Raw genomic sequence first — 23718 nt, forward strand, 5'->3', positions numbered from 1 at the left:
GAACAAGTACCACCTTTTTCCAAACTATGTAAGTGTAGGCCAGAGGGGAAAAATAATTAAAAGCAACATTGAATGTAGATCCATTTCTGTCAACAAAAACAATGAGAAAATCTTCTTGAGAAGATGGCTTTTTGAATTTTAACATACTTTTACATTGCCAGAAGTTTTTTTTTTTAGAAATTAAAAAGAAGGTACTCTGTACTCGGTCCTCTGAAAGGAGATGTAGAAACAAAGTGATTCTCTTGTTGAGAGGTAAGTAGTTAAGAGAAAGTTTAGGTCTGGTGGCAACACATTCTCTTAGCGTTCCTTCTCTGAGAATTACATGATTTCTTCTTCATTCTGGAATATTTTCCTGCATATAGAATTCTAGATTAATAGTTCTTCTCTTTCAGGCACTTAAAAAACTATGTGCTAGCTACTTCTGATTGCAGTGGTTTCTGTTGGGAAGTTTGGTGTCATTCAAGTTATTTTCCCCCATATGTAAGTACTGTCTCACTCACTCTAAGTACTTCTAAAATTTTTTTCTTGGTCTTTAGTTTTCAGAATTTTGACAAATCATGTGTCTTGGTGTGGTTTCTTTGAGTCTGTTCTGTTTGGCATTTGTTCAGTTTCTTGAATCTGTAAGATTATGTCTCTTGCTGAATTCTGGAAGTTTTCAGTTCAGTATTCAAATACATTTTCAGCCCCACCCTTTTCTTCTTTTTTTCCAGGATTCTGATGACACAGATGTCAGATATGTAGTTAAAGTCCCACATGTTCCTGAGACTCTGCTTTCTTTGTTTCTTTTCAGTCTGTTATCTTACTTTTGTTTAGATTGGGTAATTTCTGTTTTCTTCAAGTTCACTGATTCTTTCCTCTGTATACCTCATTCTGCTGTTGAGCCAGTCCATCAATTTTTTAAAAAATTATTCTATTTTTTATTTATAAAATTTCAGTTTAATTTTTCTTATATTCTATTTCATTGCTAAAACTTTGATTTTGTTCATTTGTCTTAAGCATTTTAATAATAATTCATTACAACATCTTTATGCTTTGGCAACCTTGAAAGGTCATTTTAACCTAAGTGTACATTGACACATAAATGGATAAAGAAATTGTGGTATATATGTGTAACAGAATATTATTTAATTTCAAAAAATAAAATGATCCTACCTTTCATGACAACATGGATGACCTGGAGGACATTATGCTAAATGAAATAAGCCATATGTAGAAATCAAACAAAACAAAACTATGTGGTCTGACTTATACACAGAATCTGAAAATGTCACATACATAGGAGCACATATTTGAATGGTGGTGTGGTGGGGAAGCTAGGAAGATGTTCAGTGGATATAAAATTGCAGTTATAAAGAATGAATAAATCTAGAGATTGAATGCACATGATGAATATACTTAGTAATACTATATATACTGCATCCTAGAAATTTGTTAAGAGAGTAGATTTCAAGTAAGGAGTACACATGTGAAAATTGAGAAGGTAGCAGTGGATGATGTCATCCAGTGTCAGAAGAAAATATTGTCCAAAACAGAAGACCTACTTAAAAATAAGCAGAGTATGGGGGGAGCTTAGTGGTAGAGTGCTTGTCATGCACGAGGTCCTGAGTTCAATCCACAGTACTGCCATTAAAATAAACGAATAAACAAACAAACAAACCTAATTAGCCCTCCCAAAAAAGATAAAGCTAAATAACTTTGATTTAAAAAAAAAAGAATTTCAAAAAAAAAAAAAAAAAGCAGAGAGTAAGAAATTAGAAAAAATATTATTATTATTATTTTGTTTGGCAAGGCTGTACTTGAAACATAAAGATAGTATCTGACATCTAAGCAAAATTGTTGTAGTAAAATGTTCCACTGTAGAACTTACTTAGATAACCAGAGTTAGATAACTTCCTTAGATAATTGAGGTGCCCCCTCACATATCTATATTGGTCTTTTTTTTCTTAAAATGAGATATTTCTCCAATGTTGAGTTGACTCATGTATTTTGAATAAAAGCTTTTAATAGACAGCTGGTTTCTACAGTGCTGTCTTTGAAGAGTACCCAAGCACAGCCCTTGTAATAATTGCAGACACATGACTCATGACTTATCAGCACAGTAGATCCACATTTGAACCAGCTCACCAGTGACCCAGAAGCCTGTTAGAGCTAAGTCCATATAACAGGGTGTTAACTTCCCTACAGCTCTTTGGAAATGAAGTGCTGTCTGGTAATCATTAATATTCATTACTCCTGATTAAATAGTTCTATAGAGAAGTGCATGAAAAATATGAGGTAAAATTAGGCTTCAGGAATTCCTACAGATTTTTTTTTACAGGCTTTTCAGCACTGTATATTATATGCGAACAGAGGCTCATTCTTTTTGATTCTCTTTAGAGATAAGATTTTTTTGTTCAGTTCTGTTTTCTGTAATTCATGCATGAAGAAAAATCAAAATGACAATTGCTTGCATTTCAATGTGGAAGAGTATTGGATACTTTGGAGCAGACATTTTATCAAAGTGAAAGGCTTTTCCAGCAGCATGAGTCCCTGTCATTTTTGGTTGGCACTGTCTCACATTTAGATTTCAGGAGGTGCAGCACCATTGAATATGCTTTGATTCTCATTTAGACATCAAGTTTTAAGTCTCAATAATATTTTCACCACAAAAAAAGCAGTACTGCCTTAAAATTCTCTACTAATAAATGCATAAGACATGGAACAAATTAAGATTTAAAATGCACATTAACTGCATCCTGAATTCAGTAACACTCCATGTTAATACCAGATGCTAAAATCAAACAGAGCTGCTTTGTGAAAGTGGAAATTGAATATATGATCACATGTCTAAATTTCTTGTTACTCATTGTAAAGATTAATAATGAAATTCAAAAGAAGAAACAAAAATTCTGAAACAACATCAGCATATGCTGTGATGACCTCTGTATTCTCTTGCCCCACTGCAGGGGGCCAGCTCCACACACCACACAAACAAAAGATGCAGCTGGGTCTCACAGACAGTTGTGCGGGGGGCCAGCCTGATGCATCAGTGTGTCTGCAGCAGACACAGCTGGACCTCTCGGCCAGCCAGGCCGGAGCCTGCCCTTCCTTACAGTGTCCCCAAAGGAGTCATCTCCCCAGCTAGCAGGCCTGGTGGGCAGCCAGCACACCCCCAGCAGTTACAGCCTAATCACAACAGGAGGGTGCATGCGGCCCAAACAGGAGATAACCTGTGAGCACCTGGCTCTTTAACCAGGGAGGACTGTGCCCCTGGGTCCCACAGATCACCTCGTATGTACGGCCACACTTTCAGGGCCAGGAGACATTGCTAATATATCCAGAAACAAACAGAGAGTTAAGCAAAATGAGGAGACAAAATACCTTCCAAACAAAAGGACAAGACAAAACTCCAGAAAAAGAACAAAATCAAGTGGAGATAAGCAACTGACCAGATGAAGAGTTCAAGGTTAATAATCACCTACTGTTTCACTTACCTAACGTGCTCAGAGTTTCTCTTTCTCTACATTCTCAAGGCAGAAATAGTGTACCTCTGAGAAATCAGTAGTGCCAGTAGGCCTGTGTTGAAGAAAATTCTGAGTCCCATCTGTATTCAGTGCAATAGAGTTTTGTGAATTTTTTTCGGTCTTCACCCTTAATGCCTGCAGGTGGAAAAGTGTCACTTTGAGGGTATGTTCATAGAGAGTACATGATGAAAGGTTAAGATAGTATTTTCAGAGCTTTGAAATTGGATGATTTTAGTTTCTAAGCCTGGATCTGTGAATTACTAATTGTGTATCCTTGACAAGCTAGTTTGACTCCTGGTCTCCTGGTTTCCTCATCCATTAAGTTCAGTAATAATGCCCGCTGAAGAGGTCTAGTGTACACACAAATGAAAGGAGTCGTGTGTGGAAAATTTAGAGAGGTGCTTTATGTGTGAAAAGTGAAAAATACATATGGTTGATGTCTTTATATCTACTGACCACTCAGCCACTATCTCTTCTTCCTCTGTGCTGTCAGAGTGCTTGAACCATAGCTTATACATGCCTTCCACTCTGCTGTTGACTATATATCAAGGCATGGATTTCTGTCATTAAACTCTGAACTTCTCTAGGTTAGAGCCTGCATCTTACTCTTTAGTGTATTTCCAGCAGCTGTCTCAGTGCCAGGCATGTAGAAACACTCAATAAATCTTGAATAATTGACTAAATAAAATAACAAAGGAATGACTTACTATATACTTAGATCTGGCTCAAACCCTCCCTCAGTCACAGGATTTTCCCTGTGATGCAATTTGTTCAAATGTATCTTTCTTCCATCCTAATGGCAGTCCTTATTATAGATTTTCATTGCAATATACAATTAAAGGTATGTACTTTTCCTTTAAAGTAAAAAAATGAGGGGACAGAAACTTCATGAATTCATCTTTGTACTTGTTATTGTCACACATAAACCTAATGAGGGAGAAGGCATTAAACAAATAAGTATTATGCAAAACAGAATTATATGTGTATTATAATAATAATATGGAAATCAAGCAAAGCACTCTGGAATAACAGAAGGGCCCATTGATTTTGACTGGAGATCTGAGTGAAACTACACTTAATTTTAGCATTTGAAATAACTTTGAGGCAAGAGTACAGATTTGATAGCAGAAATGAGAGGGAGTTCATTCTTTCATTCCCTTTCTTGAAATATATATTATTGTGATAAAATGTCTTTATTTTTCAAAATATTTAGTGTGATTTATGTTATCTTTCTCTCATAAATATGGGTTAATATTTGGGTGAAGAAATCAATAAATGGATACATGTCCCATTTCTTCCTCCAGTTTCTTTCTCAGAAGTAAATGTCATGGTGGGATAGTGCAGCATACAAGAACATATATTGTACGGTTTTGTATTTCCTAATAGAAATACGGCTATTATTTGAATAGTGACAATTTCTTCAAAACGATGTTATACAAATACTTGATTTAAAATATTTTATTGAAATACACAATGTACAGGATGGAAAACATATGCATAAAATGTGTATAGCTTCTTTAATTTTCAGTGTTAACACAACTGTGTGAGAACCTCTCACATCAAAATATAGAAAATCACCATGAAAACCAGAAATATATCCTGTGCCCCTTCCTTGGCATTATGCCCCCAAAGAGCTATTATTCTGAATTCTGTCAGCAATGATGAGTTTTTCTTGGTTTTGGAATTTCCATTGATGAAATCATATAGTACTTATTCTTGATTCTGACTTCTTTCACTGATGATTATAATTTGAAATTAATCTATGTTGTTGCATGTAGCAGTGATCTGTGAGGGTCATCCATGCTGTTGCACATAGTGGGGATTTATTACTTTAGGTTACTAAACAATGTTATATATGAATATAGGTCACAATTTATTTGTCCATTCTATTGTTGATGGAATTTGTGGTATTTCCAGTTTGGTGCTATTACAAATAATGCTGGTTTCACAATTTTATGCGTGTCTTTTGATGTAAAGTTATGTAGGAGTGAAATTGGTATATAATAGGATATGCATACATTGAACTTACTATTTTTAAAATGGTTGCACCAGTTTAAAAACCTGCGAATGATAAATGTAATTCCAATCACACTATATCCTCACCAACACTTTTTTTTTTTTTAGTTGAGGTAGGATATATAGGTAAATAGTTGTGGTTGTGACTAATAATGTTGGATATCTTTTAGTAGGTGTGTTGCAGTTTTAATATCTTCTGTTGAAAAGCATTTTCTAGTCATTCTCCCGTTTTCTTATTGCACAGTCTGTGCTTTCTCATTGATCTGTGGCAATCTTTATATGCTAATGTATATGAATCTTTGGTCTAAGATATATATTCTAAATATTTTATTCTCTGGTTTGTACTTTCAGTCTCTTAATTGTAACATATTTTACAAATACAAATTCTGAATTTAAATAAGGTCTATTTCATTAATACTTTCCTTCATTATTAATTTTTTGCTCTTTTATTTTTATCTTAAAAAAAATGTTGTTTGTCCCAAAGTAAGGAGAAGATATTCTTCTATAATTCTTTTGGAAAAATTACGTTATTTTTTCCATTTAGGACTGCAACTCAACTGGATTTTTTTTTTTAATCTGTGTGGCATAGGATAAGAGTCCAGGCCCATTTTTACTTATCTGAATATTCAGTTGATCCAGCATAAACTGTGGGAGCCCATGATTGCGTTAACGAATTGTAACAGACCACAGCCGCTTCTGGGCTGGTGGTCCACTTTAACATATTTATAAGGATGTAGATTATTCCCCTCTTCCCACGACTTCTCTAAAGGTAAACTGTAAGCCCCCAAAGAAATGAGTCTTGGGCTGGAATGATAAGTTATAAAAAGCTGCAGACTCGGAGGTGAAAAGGCTGGTTAGCCAATGACGGGTAAGACCCCCAGAGGGGGGCAACCTAAGACAGGCACAGCCGCCTGAGTCCAAGATGATCAGCTGCAGACTCGGAGGTGAAAAGGCTGGTTAGCCAATGACGGGTAAGACCCCCAGAGGGGGGCAACCGAAAAACAGGCACAGCCGCCTGAGTCCAAGAAAAATGTTAAAGCAGCTGCTTCTCAGATGTTTTGCCCTGATAAGCTGTAAGGCTCGCTGATGTCAACACAAATATGACTTGCTAAAACCTAGATGGCCTTCTGACCTTGAGCTAGACTCTACAATCTAAATCCCACCCTGTGTTTCCCTAAATTCCTGCATTCCATCACCCAGTGGTCAGTGATTTCCTAAATTCCTCCATTCCATCTCACAATGGTCAGTGTTTCTCCTTTGATTGTAGACAATAAATGTGGGAGCAATTGAGATGTTCGGGGAGTTGGCTTCCGACTCCCTCTCGCTCTCTTGACTTTTTCCATAGAGTCTTGAGTAATTCATTCCGTTTCGGTGGGACTTCTGCTGGCCAGAACCCACGAGTGGTGACGAACCCACAATAAATAGTGGCGATTATTGTGAATGAAGTGACTATATACGCAGATTTGTATCTGTACAAGTAGGTCTGACTCTTTGTTCTATCAGTCTGCTCTTTACTTCTTATTTCAACAATGCTTTTAATTATCATAAACTGGAAATAAGTCTCTACAACAGGTAGTGCAAATCCTTTAACTTTGTTATTCCTCACAAGGGTGTCTTCACTGTTCTTGCCATTTGCATTTCAGTATGTCTTAGATTTATTTTGTCAGTTTTCTCAGGCCAAAAAAAAAAAAAAACCTCGACGAATTTTATTTTAAATTCCTTTGGATCCATAGATGAATTTTAAAAGAATGAACGTTTTTATAATGAATCTTTCCATTTATAAAAAGGATAAATTTTCAATTTATTTAGATTTTTTAATGCTTCTCAGAAATATATTTTAGTTTTCTAAGAAGTTTTCCACATCTTAATTGCTAATTCCAAACATGGTTGATATTTTTGGTACTATTACAAATGAATTCTTTTATTAGATCTTCTAATAGCTTGTTGCTGATGTATAGAAATGCAATTTAATTTTGTATATTGGCATTGTATCCAGAGATTGTGCTAAATTTATTTAATTGTTCTAATAGTTTACATGTATACTCTTGGGATTTTTTTATATAAACAGTAATGCCTTGTGTTAAGACAGTTTTATTTCTCCTCTCTTTGTCATACTTGTATTTTTTTTATGTTGCCAAAATAACATAAAATATAAATAATGTTTAATAAATAGACTTCTCTAATTTCCTGCAGTGAGATTCCACTATTCTCTCTTTTAATGCGGTACTTCGTATAAATACTCATTTATTAAATGAAGGATCACCCCTACTATTCTTGGCTACCCTGATTTTTGGTGTGGCTTATTTTAATTTTGTTTCCTCGAACCATGATTGACTGCTGAATTTTATCAAACATATTTATGCATTAAATACAAATTTTCTCATTTGGTCTCCTAAGTAGTGAGGTGCATGATAGATTTTTAAACATTTAAACACGCTTGCATCCTGAAATCAACTGTAGTTGACTTTTATTTGAGGTATTAGTTCTTTAAGTCATGGCTGCCTTGGTAAGTCAGTGAGATTGCTACAAACTGAAGGTTTCTGCTTTCTGACAGCCAGAATTACCGAGGGGGAAAAAAAATGCCTGCAAAAATATAGGTCACCTCAATGTGTTTTCTTCTTCTTAAATCTTGGCCTGAGTACTGACTACCCTCCAGTGCCTTTGAACACAGATTTGTGTTTGTTTTCCACTTTGTTTTTTTTTTTTTTCCTTAAAAAAAATATTACTAGTATTTGTGGTCTGATTATGTCTATACTGTCAAAGCTGGAAGCAAAATCTTCAGTAATTTGTTTTCATCGTGAAATTGTATAAATTCTTGAGATCAGGGAACTAAAATGTCCCAAATCTAATTTGTGACAGGCACACTGACAATGTAAGATATATTTTTATATTTTGTTCTTATCCATCACAGAATTTTAAACTTTCTTAAGGGACCAATCATATAGGAGCATGTGGCACAAAAATCTTTATACTCACACACAATAAAGGGAAAGATACACTTCTTAGAGTCCAGGAAACTCTGCTTAAACCTGCATTCTATAAAATACCTCTTTTGGAAATATTTGCCATTAAAAACAAATCTGCATTTTTGGGGAAAAATGATGTGCTGGTCTTCCTAGACAGTGTGTATAAGTTGTTCTGAATCAAAAGACTAGCCAGCCAGCGGAGAGTCTCATCATTTCCCGATTTCAGAAATAACAGCATTTACTTTAACTTATTTTGGGTGTCTTTTTATACACTTTTAGTATACCAGCTGTGATACAAGGCAAAGCACAAGATTCCTTCATGATCATGCATAAGTGCAGAATGTAAATACACTATCATATTTGCATAAGAATTTTAGCACAAACAGAATCTGAAACTGATAGAAATCATATTGATTTTTGATACCTCACATTGCATTCATATTAATAATGAATGTGACAGGAGCATTATAAATATGCAAAAGAGTAACACATCAGCCTAAACATCACCAGTAATTTGTAGACTTACACTCATAGGAAACCACTAATGGAATACAGTACATTTTCTTTTCTATGAATAGTCAAATGTCATGCATAATGTAACCGTGCAATTGCTAATAGCAGACTTAGGCAGGATCATGTAAACTTGTTATTATGGGCAGTATGAACTGATCTTTGAAGTGGCCTATAATAAAAATACTTCCCTGCCTTTACCCTGTCTTGATTGTTCAGTTGTCTTTTCCCCAGAGCTTGTATTTATAGGAATCACAAAAATGATTACTTTGATATTTGGGGAGCACTTCTCGTGCTCTATCAAACGTAGGAGAGTGGTGACCAATGATGAATAACTAACAAATCAAAGTCAAAAGTCTCTGAAGCATCTGTTCAACCTTTTTAATGTCAGAATATTAGAACATTCTTTTAGAATATCCATTATCACATTATACCTTCATGGTATATATTTTTAAAACAGTCTTTGTTTATATAAAAGATCTTATGGAAATGGTAATACTGAGGTCATTTGCAAATTAGTTGGAGCAGAGTCTTAATTTTTGGAGTTCACAGGCTAATTAACAGCACAGAAACCTAGGATAAGTATTGCAAGCTCCAAGAAACTGCTCACTTATGGAAAAATCCTGCTTGATTTAAATATAGTGAAGATTTCTGGTCAGACAGGTTACATAGGTTATAGTCAGTAATATAATAGTGGATAAATGATCCTAGTAGTTTAGCTCTGCTTGGAACCCCTAAGAATTCTTGAATTCTTAGAGTTATAGAATACCATAATGTATTCTCAAGGCTAAGAGTATATCTAGCACCTATTTGGTCTTTCTACAAAAGTATTACAGAAGAAACCATTAAGTTTCAGAGTACCCCAACCTAGGATTTTTTTGAATACTTTGTATAGAAGACTAATAATACTTAATTATGTGGTTTTATGGCACCATATAAAATTTTACTTTTAATATAGGCAATTAGTGAAGGTTCTTAATGTGTAATATCAGAAGCCATTGACTGATTTAAAATTCTATAAAAATATATATTTAGAAGATAGTTTCATAAATATGTATTGAAATATTCAGTATATACATTTTAGTATTTGAATAGGTCAAGCCCCAAAAGTAGAGTCTACTTAATTAAGTTATATGAAACTATGCAAAACCTTGTCTCTAGATTAGAAACTTATTAAAATATAATTATACAATACATTGATATTCCCTTCAGTTGAATTGGAAAGCCACACTCCACTCCCGGGGGTTGTCTGCATGCAATGACTGGCAGAGGCAAAGGTGAAATTGAGACACAGTGCTAAACTGGGACATACTAAAAGTCATTTCTGACTGGAATCTCCTTATAGGCTCTGCTGATACCTTTGTTAATACTACATGAAGCTCAAATTCTTCCTTTCCCCAGTTGATGATCCCTTTATTATTCTCACAGATAAATATTTCAGGAATGATCCTTAATTAGCTTATTGTATGCTAATCTTCATCTCAGAGTCTGCTTCCTGGTTAACTCAAATGATAACAAGTCCTTTGCTACACACTCTCTGAGAGGCAAATAACAAGACAAGTAAATGTGCAAGGATTTTATTATGTTCAATGCTTATAAGAACAAATGGAGAGAGATCCAGGAGGAGCTTGGATAGTCATCAGACCCTGAAGGAAGTCTGACCTCAAGTGAAGAAGGATAAAGGAGAAGTTACATGATGGAAAAGTTCTAGACCATAGAATAGTACAATGTTTGACAAAGTCACTGGAGATTCTTGAATTCTTAAATCAAAGCCAGCCCTCAGAAGAATCCTGTGCCCCTCAGTAATTGGATTGCTTTAATATTCCTGCTTTAAGAGGTATATATACTGTGTCCCCCTGTATCTTTCGGGGTTTGGTTCCAGGACCTGCCATGGATACCAAAACCTGTGGATGCTCTAGTCCCATAGTCAGTCCTCCCTATCTGCAGTTCTGCACCCTCAATTCAGTCTGAGGATCGTGTAGTACTGTATAGGACTAATTGAAAATAAATCCATTTATAAGTGGACCAGTGCAGTTCAAACCCATGTTGTTCAGAGGTTCAGAGGTCAGCTGTCAATTATTTAACTTGGCTAATTCTCACAGCAAACCTGTGAAGTACGTGTTCACATACCTCATTTTACTGAGGAGAAACAGTTTCCCTAGAACGTTAACTGCCTACGCTCACCTAGCTTGTGAGTTACAGAGCAAGTGTTAAGCAAGGCAGTCTGGTCCCAGAGTTTGTGCTTCTAAGGACGACACTGTAATCACACTTCCTAGACTTGGAGGAAATAGGACTAGGACCTGAGATCCACCCACAATTAATATACTGTGAGTCTTTTTTCCAACCTTCCCATAATGAAATGTAAGACCATTGTTAGAATGTTACAGAGAAAAGGGAAATTCCAAACTTTTCAAGATTATTAAACAGGCTATAAATTGACTTGGTTATCAAATACCATTAGTATTTCATACCAATTACCACTTTATTTCTGAATGCATAGTTGGAATAGACAAACTCAGTAATGGCGGAATTCTTATTGTAGACCCCTGAACCAGCTCATGAAGAAAATAACTTAGGAAAAGACTTAGAAGGTGCTGCTGAAAATTCTCTACCTTAAATTAACAGAGTAGTAATAAAAGAGAAAAACATTACTTTGTCCCTAAGAGAACTGTAATGATCAGTGCTGTCATTAAAGATTTTTAAAAAGCTATATTTGGGAAGAAACTAATTGAAGAGTGATTAGGAAGAGAGAAATAACTCTGAAAGGAAGTTTAAATATTGAATCAACTGAGTAATTATCTGGAAGACACTGTTTAACCTAAAAGAATGTTTTGTTGTTGTTGTTGATTATTTTAAAGCAGAAACTACGGTTATATTTATTTTGGAAGCTCGAGGGTTTCATCATCCTTGCTGTGACCTTCTTAATCCTCACCCCCAACCCACACCAAGCTGAAAACTAGAGCTCCTAGGACGAGGAGCTGAGATAGAAACAATAAAAATACATTTGTTGCAACATTTTATTTTTGCTGTAAGCAATCATTCCTCTACCCCTCCGTATCTATCTATATCTCTAAATGTATTTGTATAGAGATATAACAGACACTGTTCTAAGGACTTCTATAAGTATTAACTGATTTAATCCTCATGATATCCCTATCTAGCAGAGAATGTTATTAATCAGATTTTCACCTGAGAAAACCGAAACCAAGGGCTACTAAATAAATTGCCCCAAAGTTCATAGTTAGTAAAGGAAATGAAGCAGGCTTTTTCATGCCAGGAATTAACTCTAGAGCCTGTGCAGGCACTTGTTAGGCAGTTAAGACATGTCTGTTTTAAATCTTATGGAAATATGAGTAAATTAGTCAATTTAATCAGAGCTTAGAGACCAGGTAGGATGAAAAATGTTTTATTTTATTAAGAAATGAGGCAGAGTTTTAGGATTTACCACTTTTTTCTTAGAAATAATAGGTCTATTTGGGGTCGATATGCACAAATTACATATACAAACATTAATACACATTCTTATATATTTGTATATTATTCAAAGACATAATTAATTTTATTGATAAACAATTTAAGGTACCAGCTAGATGTCATTGGGCATCGGTTACAATTCTACAAAGATGTAGCACAGATTTACAGTCACAATAATGGCATGTCAAGTTGTTGGAAGAAAGTATTGATGTTCAATAATAAAGCAAGCAGAATCTCAGAAGGCCAGATAGTTTGAACATCTTTCAAAAAACGTTATTTATCTAAGATGGCATGCAAAATGCTCTCATTTCAAAAAGAAATGTTGGACGTATCAAAGTATTTATCTTTGTGGCTGGGTTTTGTGGCACAAGAAAAATATAGACTAAAGGTGAATATTCAAGTCTGTCATCTGAATCCTTGGGTACATGTTGCTAAATATTCAGAAACATTTGGTTTGGTATTATATGGTGATACAATAGTATAATAATAATTTTCATGCACATGCTATGGTATCATTTTATACAGTCTCTTTGCAGCAAGGCAACTTCTAAGATGGCCCCCAAAGAACCCTGCCTCCTGAGATGTTATCTTTGTATAATCCTCTCCCTCTGACTGTAGTCACTTAATTTTAACCAATAAAATATGACAGAGATGATGAGATGTCACTGATGTCACTCATGTGATTAGGTTATAAAAGATTGTGATTTCTGTTTTTCCAACATACTCTCCCTTTCTTTCTGGCTTTGATGAAGCAGTCTGCCATTCTGAAAAACCCGTGTGGCAAGGAACTGAGCATGAGCCACTTAGCAAGTCAGGAACTAAGCTTCTCAATCCAGTAACCCTCAAGCAACTGAACCAGCCAACAATCACACAAGAGTATGAAAGCAGATTACTTCCCAGTAGAACCTTTAGATAAGACTTCAGTGCTGGACAGCACATTGATTGCAATCTTACGAAAGACTGAAGAGACTGGGAGATAATAAATGTGTTGTTTTGCTGTCTTCTTGTGGCAAAATATACACAATGTTTATCATTTTAACCATTAAGTGTACACCTAAGTAGCATTATATATACATTCGCAATATTGTGCAACCGTCACCACTGTTTATATCCAAAACTTTTTCATCATCCTCCAAAACAGTTTATACTCACAAAAACAGTAACATCTGTTCCCCCTGAGCCCAGGTAAATACTACTATTATATCTGTCTCTATGCATTTGCCTATTCTAGGTTCCTCGTGTAAGTAGAATCATACAATATTTGTCCTTCTGTATCTGGCTTACTTCTCGAAGTACAATGATTACGAGGTCCGTGTTGTAGCATACATTAAAATTTCATTCTTGGTCCACCTTGGGTAGCTGCTTTTAAGCGGCCGCCATTGCCTCTAGTGCCTGCCGAGCGTTTGTGGGTGCAGCGGGGTTCTGAACTGGGGGAGAGTCAGGGGTGAGTGAGGAGCGGACTGAAGCATCGTGGGCAAAGGAGCCAGGGTGTCCACACACCTAAGTTCTGAGAAAAGGGCTTCCCAGACACCTCCTGCGTGGCGAGAGCCAGCACCACACCCCGGCACCATCTGCGAGCACCCGCACCTGAATGTGAGGTGCTCCAGTGCACGTGCGTGGAAAGGCCCTTCCAGCACCTGATCCCGAGACCCCAACGGCTGGCGGCGTGCAGCCAGGTGGAGCCCGTCTTGGCGCAGCTGTGTAGGCTCTCCTCACTCTGCTGGCAGCGCTGCTCCTCTCTGGGGCTGAGGCTGTCGACAGAGAATGTGTCGTCCACGAATTTTGCCATGTTTGAAAATAGTGGGAAGATGCTGGGCCGCCATCCCTAGGTGGTCCTACAATGTCACTGACAGATCCTACCAGCAATTTGTGTATGGAGGCTGTCAAGGGAATGATGATAATTATATGGCTAAGGAAGAGTGTCTTGCAAAATGTGCTGGTGTCACAGAAAACACCATCGATGGTCCGGCCACCAGCAGGAATGGAGCAGATTCCTCTGTCCCAAGTGTTCTTAGAAATCAGGATGCTGATGACCTCTCCAGTGATATTTTCAACTATGAAGAATACTGGACTGCCAAGGCGGTCACTGGGCCTTGCCGCGCAGCCTTCCCACGCTGGTACTTTAATGCCGAGAGGAACTCTTGACAACTTCAACTACGGAGGGTGCCAGTGCAATAAAAACAGCTACCCCTCCAAGGAGGAGTGCATGCAGCGCTGCTTCAGCAAGGAGTTGTATCCTGCCCTGCCCCACAGCACTAAAGTGATGGTGGTCCTGGCAGGGCTGTCCGTGATGGTCCTGATCCTCTTGGGAGCCTCCATAGTTTGCCTGATCAGAGTGGCACACTGGCACCAGGAGCGCACCCTCCGCAACGTCTGGAGTTCCGGGGACTACAAATGGCAACTGGCAAAGAACATACATTTTGTGAACGCCCTGTCGCTAAGGGTTTGCCCTCCTCCACCTGCTGTTGATTAAAGAGAGCCTGGGAAGGGAGGGGAGACAAGTGTTGAATGCGTGTGTACTTTTTTCAAATAAAGTGATTTGTATTTGTGCGATCATTCGTTTTCTGTTTGTTACTTCAGAAGTAACAGACTTCTTAGGGCTTGCTCCCTGGTCTCCTGGGGTTGGTTTGCTTTGAAATCCTCTTAGGTAAGGGCTGTGCACGTGGTCTGGCCCTAGACTGGAGTAAGCTCCTCTTCGAATTACTTCTTTGCTCCTGATACAGTTTTCTATACTTATGTTGAATCTTGTTTTCTCCTTTCCCGTCACAAAAGTGATGTTTTAATAGTTTCCTTCATTTGTTTTTTGTTTTTTTTAAGTAAGCAGAAACATAAGTTTTTTATTAGGATTCTGAAAGGAAGAAAGTAAGATGTACAAGTTTAATAAAAAGGGGCTTCCCTTCTAAAATTAAAAATAAATAAAATAAAATAAAACTTCATTATTTTTAATCATTGAATAATATTCCAATGAAGCATAGACCACATTTTGTTTATCTGTTCATCTGAAGATGGACAGCAGGTTGTTTCCACCTTTTGTGAACAATGCCTCTATGAACATTGGTATACAAATATCTGAGTCCCTGCTATAAATTCTTTTAGATATATGCCTTGGAGTAGAATTGCTGGGTCATATGGTACTTCTGTTTTTAATCTTTTGAGAAACTGCTGAAATGTTTTCCGCGTGACTACCAGTTTCCGTTGTCCACAGTAATGCATGAGTGATCCAGTTTCTCCACATCCTCACCAACAACTGTTATACTGGAGCTTTTTATTTACTTATTTTATTATTTAGCCATCTTAGCAGGTGTGAAGTAGTATCTTACTGTGGTTTTGACTTGCAGGTCTCTAATAACTACTGATGTTGAGCATTTTTTCACAAGCAATTGGTCACTTGTTTATTTTTGTTGAAAATCTTGTTTCAACCCAGTTTTTATTTGGGCTGTTTGTCTATTGTATTTTTAAAAGGGTCCTTTATATAATCTGGATATTAATCTCACACTTAATTTGAAATATTTTCTCTCATTCATTATATTATCTTTTTGCTTTTTGATGTGTAAATGTTCTTAATTTTAATAAAGCTTAGTCTATTTTTTTCTTTTGTTACTTTTGCTTTGATGTCATATTCATAGGTCAATGACAGACTCAGTATCATGGAGATTTTCTCCATTATTTTTCCTCAGAGTTTTATTGTTTTAGCTCTTGAGTTTACATTTTAGATCTCTTTTTAATTAATGTTTTCTTATGGTATAGGTAAAGTCCAGATTTATACTTTGTCCATTTTTCCCAGAACCATTTGTTGAAAAGACTTGTTCTTCCCCCAATGAATAGTCTTGGCACTCTTGTCAAAAATAAATTGACCGTTCGTTATGTGAGGATTTATTTCTGGGCTCTCTATTCTATTCCTTTGGTTTATATGTCTGTGCTAGTACAGTATCTTTTAAACCAGTGTAGCTTTATGGTAAGTTTTGAAATTATGAAGTGAGTTCTTCAACATTCTTTTTTTTCAAGATTGTTTTTAGCTAATCAAGACCCTTGCAAATCTGTATGTGTTTGGGGACTGGCTTTTCCTTTTTTTTTTTTTTTTTTTTTTGCCAAAACAATGAATGTAAGAATTTTGATAGAGGTTGTGTTAAATCTGTAGATTGCTTTGGGTATTAACTCACTCCATGACCATGATGTCTTTCCATTTGTTAGGTCTTCTTTAACTTCTTTCAGTTGTTTTCTAGTTTGCAGCATACAAGTCTTTCACCTCCTTGGTTATATTTAATTCTAATTATTTAATTTTTCAGGTGCTACTGTAAATAGAATTTCTTCTTTAATCTCCATTTTGGGTTATTTATTACTGGTGTATATAAACACAAGTGATTTTTGTGTGTTGATCTTTTCCCTGCAACCTTGTTGAATTTGTTTATTAGCTTTCTTATGAATTTTGGGGGGGATTTTCTATATATAAAATTGTGTCATCTATGAGTAGAGATGATTTTTCATCTTCCTTTCTAATTTGGAAGCCTTATATTTATTTTTCTTGTTTAATAGTTCTGGCTAAAACTTCCAGTACAATGTTGAATGCAGTAATAATGGACATCTGTGTTCATGATCATAGTGGGAAACTTTTGTCTTTCACCATTGTGTATGATGTTAGTTTTGAGTTTTTCATAAATACCCTTTATCATATTGAGAAATTTTACCTTTACTCTCAGTATTCTGAGAGTGTTTATCAGGGAAGAGTGTTACATTTTGTCTGAAGCCTTTTCTGAGTCAATTTAGATAACTATATAGTTTTTTTTGCTCCACTTCTGTTAATGTGATGTATTACCTTCACCGGTTTACTTATGCTGAACCACTCTTGCATGTACTGGTGTAAATCTCATTTAATCATGGCTAATAATTCTATTAATATGTTTTTGGATTTTATTTGCTAATATTTTGTTGAAGATTTTGCATCATATTCATAAGAAATATTGGTCTGTAGTTTTATCTTCTCATGATGTCTTTATATGGTTTTGGTATCAGAGTAATGCTGGCAACATAAAATGATCTAAGAAGTGTTGCCACCTCTAAAATTTTTTGGAAAGGGTGAGAATGATTGGTGTTAATAATTAGTTAAAAGTTTAGTTGAATTCATGGGTAGAGCCATCTGGTCCAGGACTTTTCTTTATAGGGAGGATTTTGATTCCTGATTTAATCTCTTGTTATAGGTCTGCTGAAATTTTCTCTTTTTTTCTTGAGTGTAAATTTAGTTTATTGATTGGAGAGTTTTTTTCTTTTTCCTTTTTAATGTTGACATTTATAGCTGTAAATAGCCCTCTGAGTACTGCTTTCACTGTGTCTTTGTATTTTGGCATGCTTCATTTTTGTTTTCATTCTTCTTTATTTTCTAATTTCCCTTACAATTTATTCTTTGGGTTTTAAGAGTGTGTTGTTTAATTTCTACATGTTACTATTTTTAAAAAAATTTTTCCTTCTGTTATTGATGTCTAACTTCACCCTGTTGTAATCAAAGAAAATGATATGTGTGTCATCTAAATCTTTTGAGTATTTAAATCTTTTGAGAATAGTTTTGTGACCTACCGTATGATCTATCCTGGAGAATGTCCTATGTACACTTGAGAAGAAGATGCTATTCTGCTGTTGTTGGGGATTTTTAGGGCAACAAAACTATTCTGTATAATAGTATATTGTTGGATATGTGTCATTATACATTTGTCCAAATACACAGAATGTACATCACCAGGGATGAATTCTAATATAAATTATGGACTTATGGACTTTAGGTGATTATGCTGTGTCAGTGTTCATAAATTGTAGCAAATGTACCACTCTGCTGGGGGATACTGATAATGAGGATGGCTATGCATGTTTGAGGGCAGGTATGTGTGGGAAATTTCTGTACCTTACCCTCAGTTTTGCTGTGAACCTTAAACTACTCTAAAACACCAAATTCTTAATTTAGAAAAAGAAAATGATCATAAAATATTTCCACAAGTGATTTTTTGGGTTTAGTTATAAGTTAGTTATCTTATTTGTCAGAAAATCTTGGGCTGGTCATTTTTGTTCCCACATAGGTGATTTTGTTATTTTAAAACTTTTCAGACTTATTTGCAACCTGCAATCAACCCACATATATTATTCTTAATCTATTCATGTGTCATAGTTCTTAGCTATAAATTGCAGAAATAAATTCCAATTAATATAATTAAAAGATGGATTATCGAAAGTATAAGATGAATCTCACAGAATCTATGTATGGAAAACCTTTTAAAACAAACACCTAGAAAGTGGAAGGGGAAAGAGAAAAGCTGAGAACACAGTGACGTCTCCCAAAGACCTCCAGAGCAGCTCTGTTTATGGTGCGGCACAAAACTGACCGCCATAGCTGGGTTACTACTGTCAGTGGATACTTAAGGCAACAGTGTTGGGCCTTTTGATTACAATGTCACTGTCTTCAGTGTACTCAAACTATGATTGGTGGAATGAATCCGAAACTGTCACTGCTATTTTAGGTTATTAACACCAGAGTCAGAGTCAGATATTCACTGCAGGCTCACTATTCTAAGTGATACCATTTGACTGGCTTAGCTTTAGTCACATACTGGTGAGCTGGATGCCAAAGTCCGAAGGTAGCAGAAAAAAGGCTCTAGTTACTCGTCAACATCACTAGCAAAAATTCCCAATGTAGTTTACCACTTCAGCTGCCCAACGCCCAGGTATATGCCTCTCTGCATAATTAAAACAGTTAATAACTGATTTAATGCAAATATTGTACATTTTGCCCAAGACACATTGACCCATCCACAATGTATTATAAGTCACTGCTTCTAGTTCTGACATACTATCAACTCACTATTCTTCATCTCACAAAATGAAGCATCACAGTGTATCTTAATCAGTGAATATTTAGGCAGAAGATAAAAATAGTTAAACTATATAAATATTCACAGGCTATGGCAATAAAGAAAACTAGGATAGAGATTAAAGTCTTCATTTCTACAAGTCAAACATTAATTACTTCATGGTAAATTGAGTTTTTTTTTAATTACCCTTAATTTACTCAGAGTCACAGCTGGTAAGTAATGTGGTCAGATTCCAGACCGAGTAGTCATGCTTCAGAGTCTGTGCTGTTAATCTCTAGGCGTTATTACTTCTCAGTCCTACTAGCTTTCAGTCCTTTTTCTGGTTTCTGTAATAAATCCTTTTCAGATGCTTATTTGTCTCAGGATCTTTGAGATGAAGTTTTCCAGTCTTTATTCTTCTATGAAATTTTTAATGTTCTCATTTCTTCTAATTTAACCATTGTATTTACTGAAATTCAAAAGTGCAACATTATATTTAGATTTTATGTTTACAGACTAGCAAAGTAAGTGCTATTTCCCTGCACTATTATTACTCATCTTAGAGCCTTTTCACCCTACTCCTGATTTTTCTCCTTTGCTTTCTTGTCAGTAAAATTAGTCAGTGCTGTTTTCTCCTACAGACTTCCTGATCATAAGCCTATGTCAGACAGCCTAAATCAAGCCACACACTTGACCCAGTGTCAACTGTCGTGTTTTTATACTATCTTCTTCATCCTAGTGGGACCATTTTTCCTGAACTGAGCTTCCTCAACTATAACAGAGGTTAGCAATTTGGCCTGAAGTAAAAGGTGTGCACATTTTTTTGGAATGTCATTTGGAATGTTGTAATTTTTCAAGTCACTGAGTATACCTCTCTCTTAGATAATACCTTTCCACATCATGTAGCCTAATTTATCATAAAATTGTAGTAGAGTATAGCCCTAAATTCTTCTAAACTTAAGGATTTGTTTAAGATGTACTCCATGCACGTATTTTATTGGGAACATAAAGGAAGAGCAGAAGGAAGGCATTCAAGAATAAGATCCCTTATATTATCTGTTTAACTCTGAACGATCTCTTCATTTCTACCCCTCATGGATGTGTGGAGGATAAGAGTACTTTGACTTTCTCAAGAGAAAAATGCATGCTTAATACAAGACTGATTACAAGAGTAACTGTTTTTGACCAGATTTAATTAGAGTGATTTTAGAATCTCACAGTGCCAATTGTTACTTTTAGATGTAATTGATCATTTTGGTGATATAGTCATTCAGATCTAATTTGTCATGAAATGTTTCAATAAAGAAGGTTTTAAAATATTTTCTTTCAGATTTCTCTTTTGACTAATTTTATTCCCCTCTTTATTTTTTACCCTTAGTTCTTAAGGCTTAGCATTTCCTCCTTAACCTTTTTCACATCTGAACTTCCTTTTAATCTATCTTTCTAGATCAGGCCTTTATCATCTCTTGACTACTATTTTAAGGTTTCCTGTGAGATAGATTATTAATACCATGGAAATGGGGACTATGTCTCTATGATTCACTTTTGTATCCTAAATGCTGAGAACAGTGCCTTGCCTCACTCTGAATAGTAAGGAGGCTTTTAAATATATCATAAATTGAAGAATAAATGAATGAATAATGAAGATGCCTTTTCTAATTCATTATCTTCTTCTCTCCAATAAATGCCCAACAAATAATCAGACTAATCAACTGCTTACATGACAGCAGTTTTTTGTATGTATGTATATGTGTGTGTGTGTGTGTGTGTGTGTACAGGATCACAACTTTTCTCAGAAAAAAATCTATTTCTTCCACTAGTTTGAGAACTCATTGATTTTTTATAAAGTATCTAGGAAATTAATTTTACCAGACTTACTAACTTTTATCCTTCATACTGACTGTGGATCACAGATGTGTAAACTCTTCAAGATGTCAGAAAGAGTGAAGCCCCCATGTGCAAAGAATACAGAAGGTGGCAAAATATGCAAACATTTAGATTAATGGTTACTACTGATGTTCAGAAAATTATCTTGTGGATATTGCAAAAATCCTGGAAAGTTACTGTTAATTGCGTCAGTCGAATTTCCTCTCCCATGTTGCTTTCAAATCTGTTTATATGAAAGGTTTCCTCTTTCATTTTCTTTTCTATGTGCCCCTTCATTGTTGAATGCTACATGTGAGAAAAGTGGTGGAATTTATGTGCAATTTTAAAGCAGCAAAGTGTTGTGTTTAAGAGCATGTACTTTGGAGTCAGACCACATGAGCTTGAATTTTTGCTGTGCAACTTTTGATACTATTCTTAATCTCCATTTCCTGATCTGTATATGAATATTACAGCACTTATTTTGTAGAGCTAATGTGAGAGTTAAATAGGTGCTGGCCACATAGACAGTTCTCACGTACTTTATTATCACTTGTTTTTTCATTATAACCTTGGTTTAGTCTATGAATGCAGAATGAGATTAGTAATGAAGTAAGGAATCCACAAAATACAGTAAAATTAAAAGGAAGGATTGACCTTTTAAAAATATATTTCAATAAACACATTTTTTATGTATCAAGCATCCAAATTATCACCTAAATGTATGTTATTCTTTGTTAGCAATAACTGAACAGAACATAGCTCTAATTCGAATGATTGTGCTTTCTTTCAATCAATTTATATTAAAGAACATTATTCAATATAAGTACTATTTAATTAAAGTATGAATTTAATGTAAGTATAGAATATTAATATACACACTTCTATATGTACATAACTACTAAGAATTCTTCAAACCATGGGTTTCTGGAGTTTGTTAAATAAATTCAACAGTTGATTTTCTCACTATAGCATAGCATCACATATGGTGTGACTTGGGCTTCAGTGCTTCATAACTTGCCTCCTGTTCCTCTGACTCACAGTTTGATGTTGTATACTGGAGATGACAGGGCAGATAGGCTTAAAAGAGTTTGTCTCACTATTTTTGGTCTATTATCTACTGACCAGCAATGCTAACCACATTTTCTTCTTCATATACAAAGGAAAAGAAAAAAGAGCACACTGAACTACCAGAACCAAAATATTCTTGCTCTTGATGTCAATAATCTATTTGAAGGTAGTCTACAAACAGAAAAATCTCAATAGGCAGCAATAGTATATATGTTTGCTTATATGCTATTCAACTGGAAGTAAGTTCCTGTGAGTAAATTAAAGCACCTTCCTTCCTCTGTGCATTATTTATTGTAAGTCAACAAACATCTACCCTACTCTTCCACATACAGGTTTCAGGGCCTCAGTGAACATAATGGACCCAAATTTATATATTCACTTTTCACAATATTTGATGAAATTTAAGATGACTGGAAACATACAGATGGCCAAAAGGCACATGAAAAGATGCTGAACATCACTAATTATCAGAGAAATGTAAACCAAAACTACGATGAGGTATCACCTCACACAGGTCAGAATGGCCATCATTAAAAAGTCCACAAACGATAAATGCTGGATAGGCTGTGGAGAAAAGAAAACCCTCCTACACTGCTGGTGGGAATGTAATTTGGTGTAGCTACTGTGGAAAACTATATGGCAATTTCTTAAAAAACTGAAAATAGAGTTACCATATATGATCCAGAGAGCCCACTCCTGGGCATATATCTGGAGGAAACTCTAATTTAAAAAGATACGTGCACCCCAGTGTTCGTAGCAGCACTATTTACAATAGCCAAGACATAGAAGCAACCTCAATGTCCATCAACAGTTGATTGTATAAAAATGTTGTGTTTGTGTGTGTAAATATATATAAAATACTACTCAAACATATAAAAGGGAAAGAATGAAATAATGACATTTCAGCAACATGGGTAGACCTAGAGATTATCATACTAAGTGAAGTAAGTCAGACAGAGAAAGACAAATATTATATGATATCACTTATATGTGGAACCTAAAACATGATACAAATGAACTTACTTACAAAACAGAAACAGACTCACAGACATAGAAGACAAACTTATGGTTACCGTAGGGGAAAGGTGGGGGGAGGGATAAATTAGGAGTTTGGGATTAGCAGATACAAACTACTATGTATAAAATAGAAAAATAAGGTCCTACTGTAAAGCACAGGGAACTATATTCAATATCTTATACTAATCTATAATGGAAAATAATATAAAACAGAATATATATGTACAATTGAATTATTATGCTGTACACCAGAAAATAACACAACAGTGTAAATTATAGTTCAGTAAGAAAATAATAATAAAATAAAATAAAAAGATGACTGGGCTTTTGGCATTAACCTTTTCTTTAAAGTGAATGTATCATGTAATGCCATATTATTATCATTGTTTGCTTTCATGGAAATCAGCTTCTTCTATGTTGTTTGAGACAAAAGTAAGAGTAGAAGTATGTTTGATAGATTAAACCAAG

At 35.3% G+C, this 23718-nt stretch overlaps 1 pseudogene; it reads left to right on the forward strand.

Annotated features, from left to right (window-relative positions):
• Positions 1-8013: 8013 nt before the first annotated feature.
• On the forward strand, positions 8014-14942 carry LOC116156555 (kunitz-type protease inhibitor 2-like; annotated as a pseudogene).
• Positions 14943-23718: the final 8776 nt, after the last annotated feature.

This window comes from Camelus dromedarius, chromosome 11 (genome assembly GCF_036321535.1).
Source record: "Camelus dromedarius isolate mCamDro1 chromosome 11, mCamDro1.pat, whole genome shotgun sequence".
Classification (NCBI taxonomy): domain Eukaryota; kingdom Metazoa; phylum Chordata; class Mammalia; order Artiodactyla; family Camelidae; genus Camelus; species Camelus dromedarius.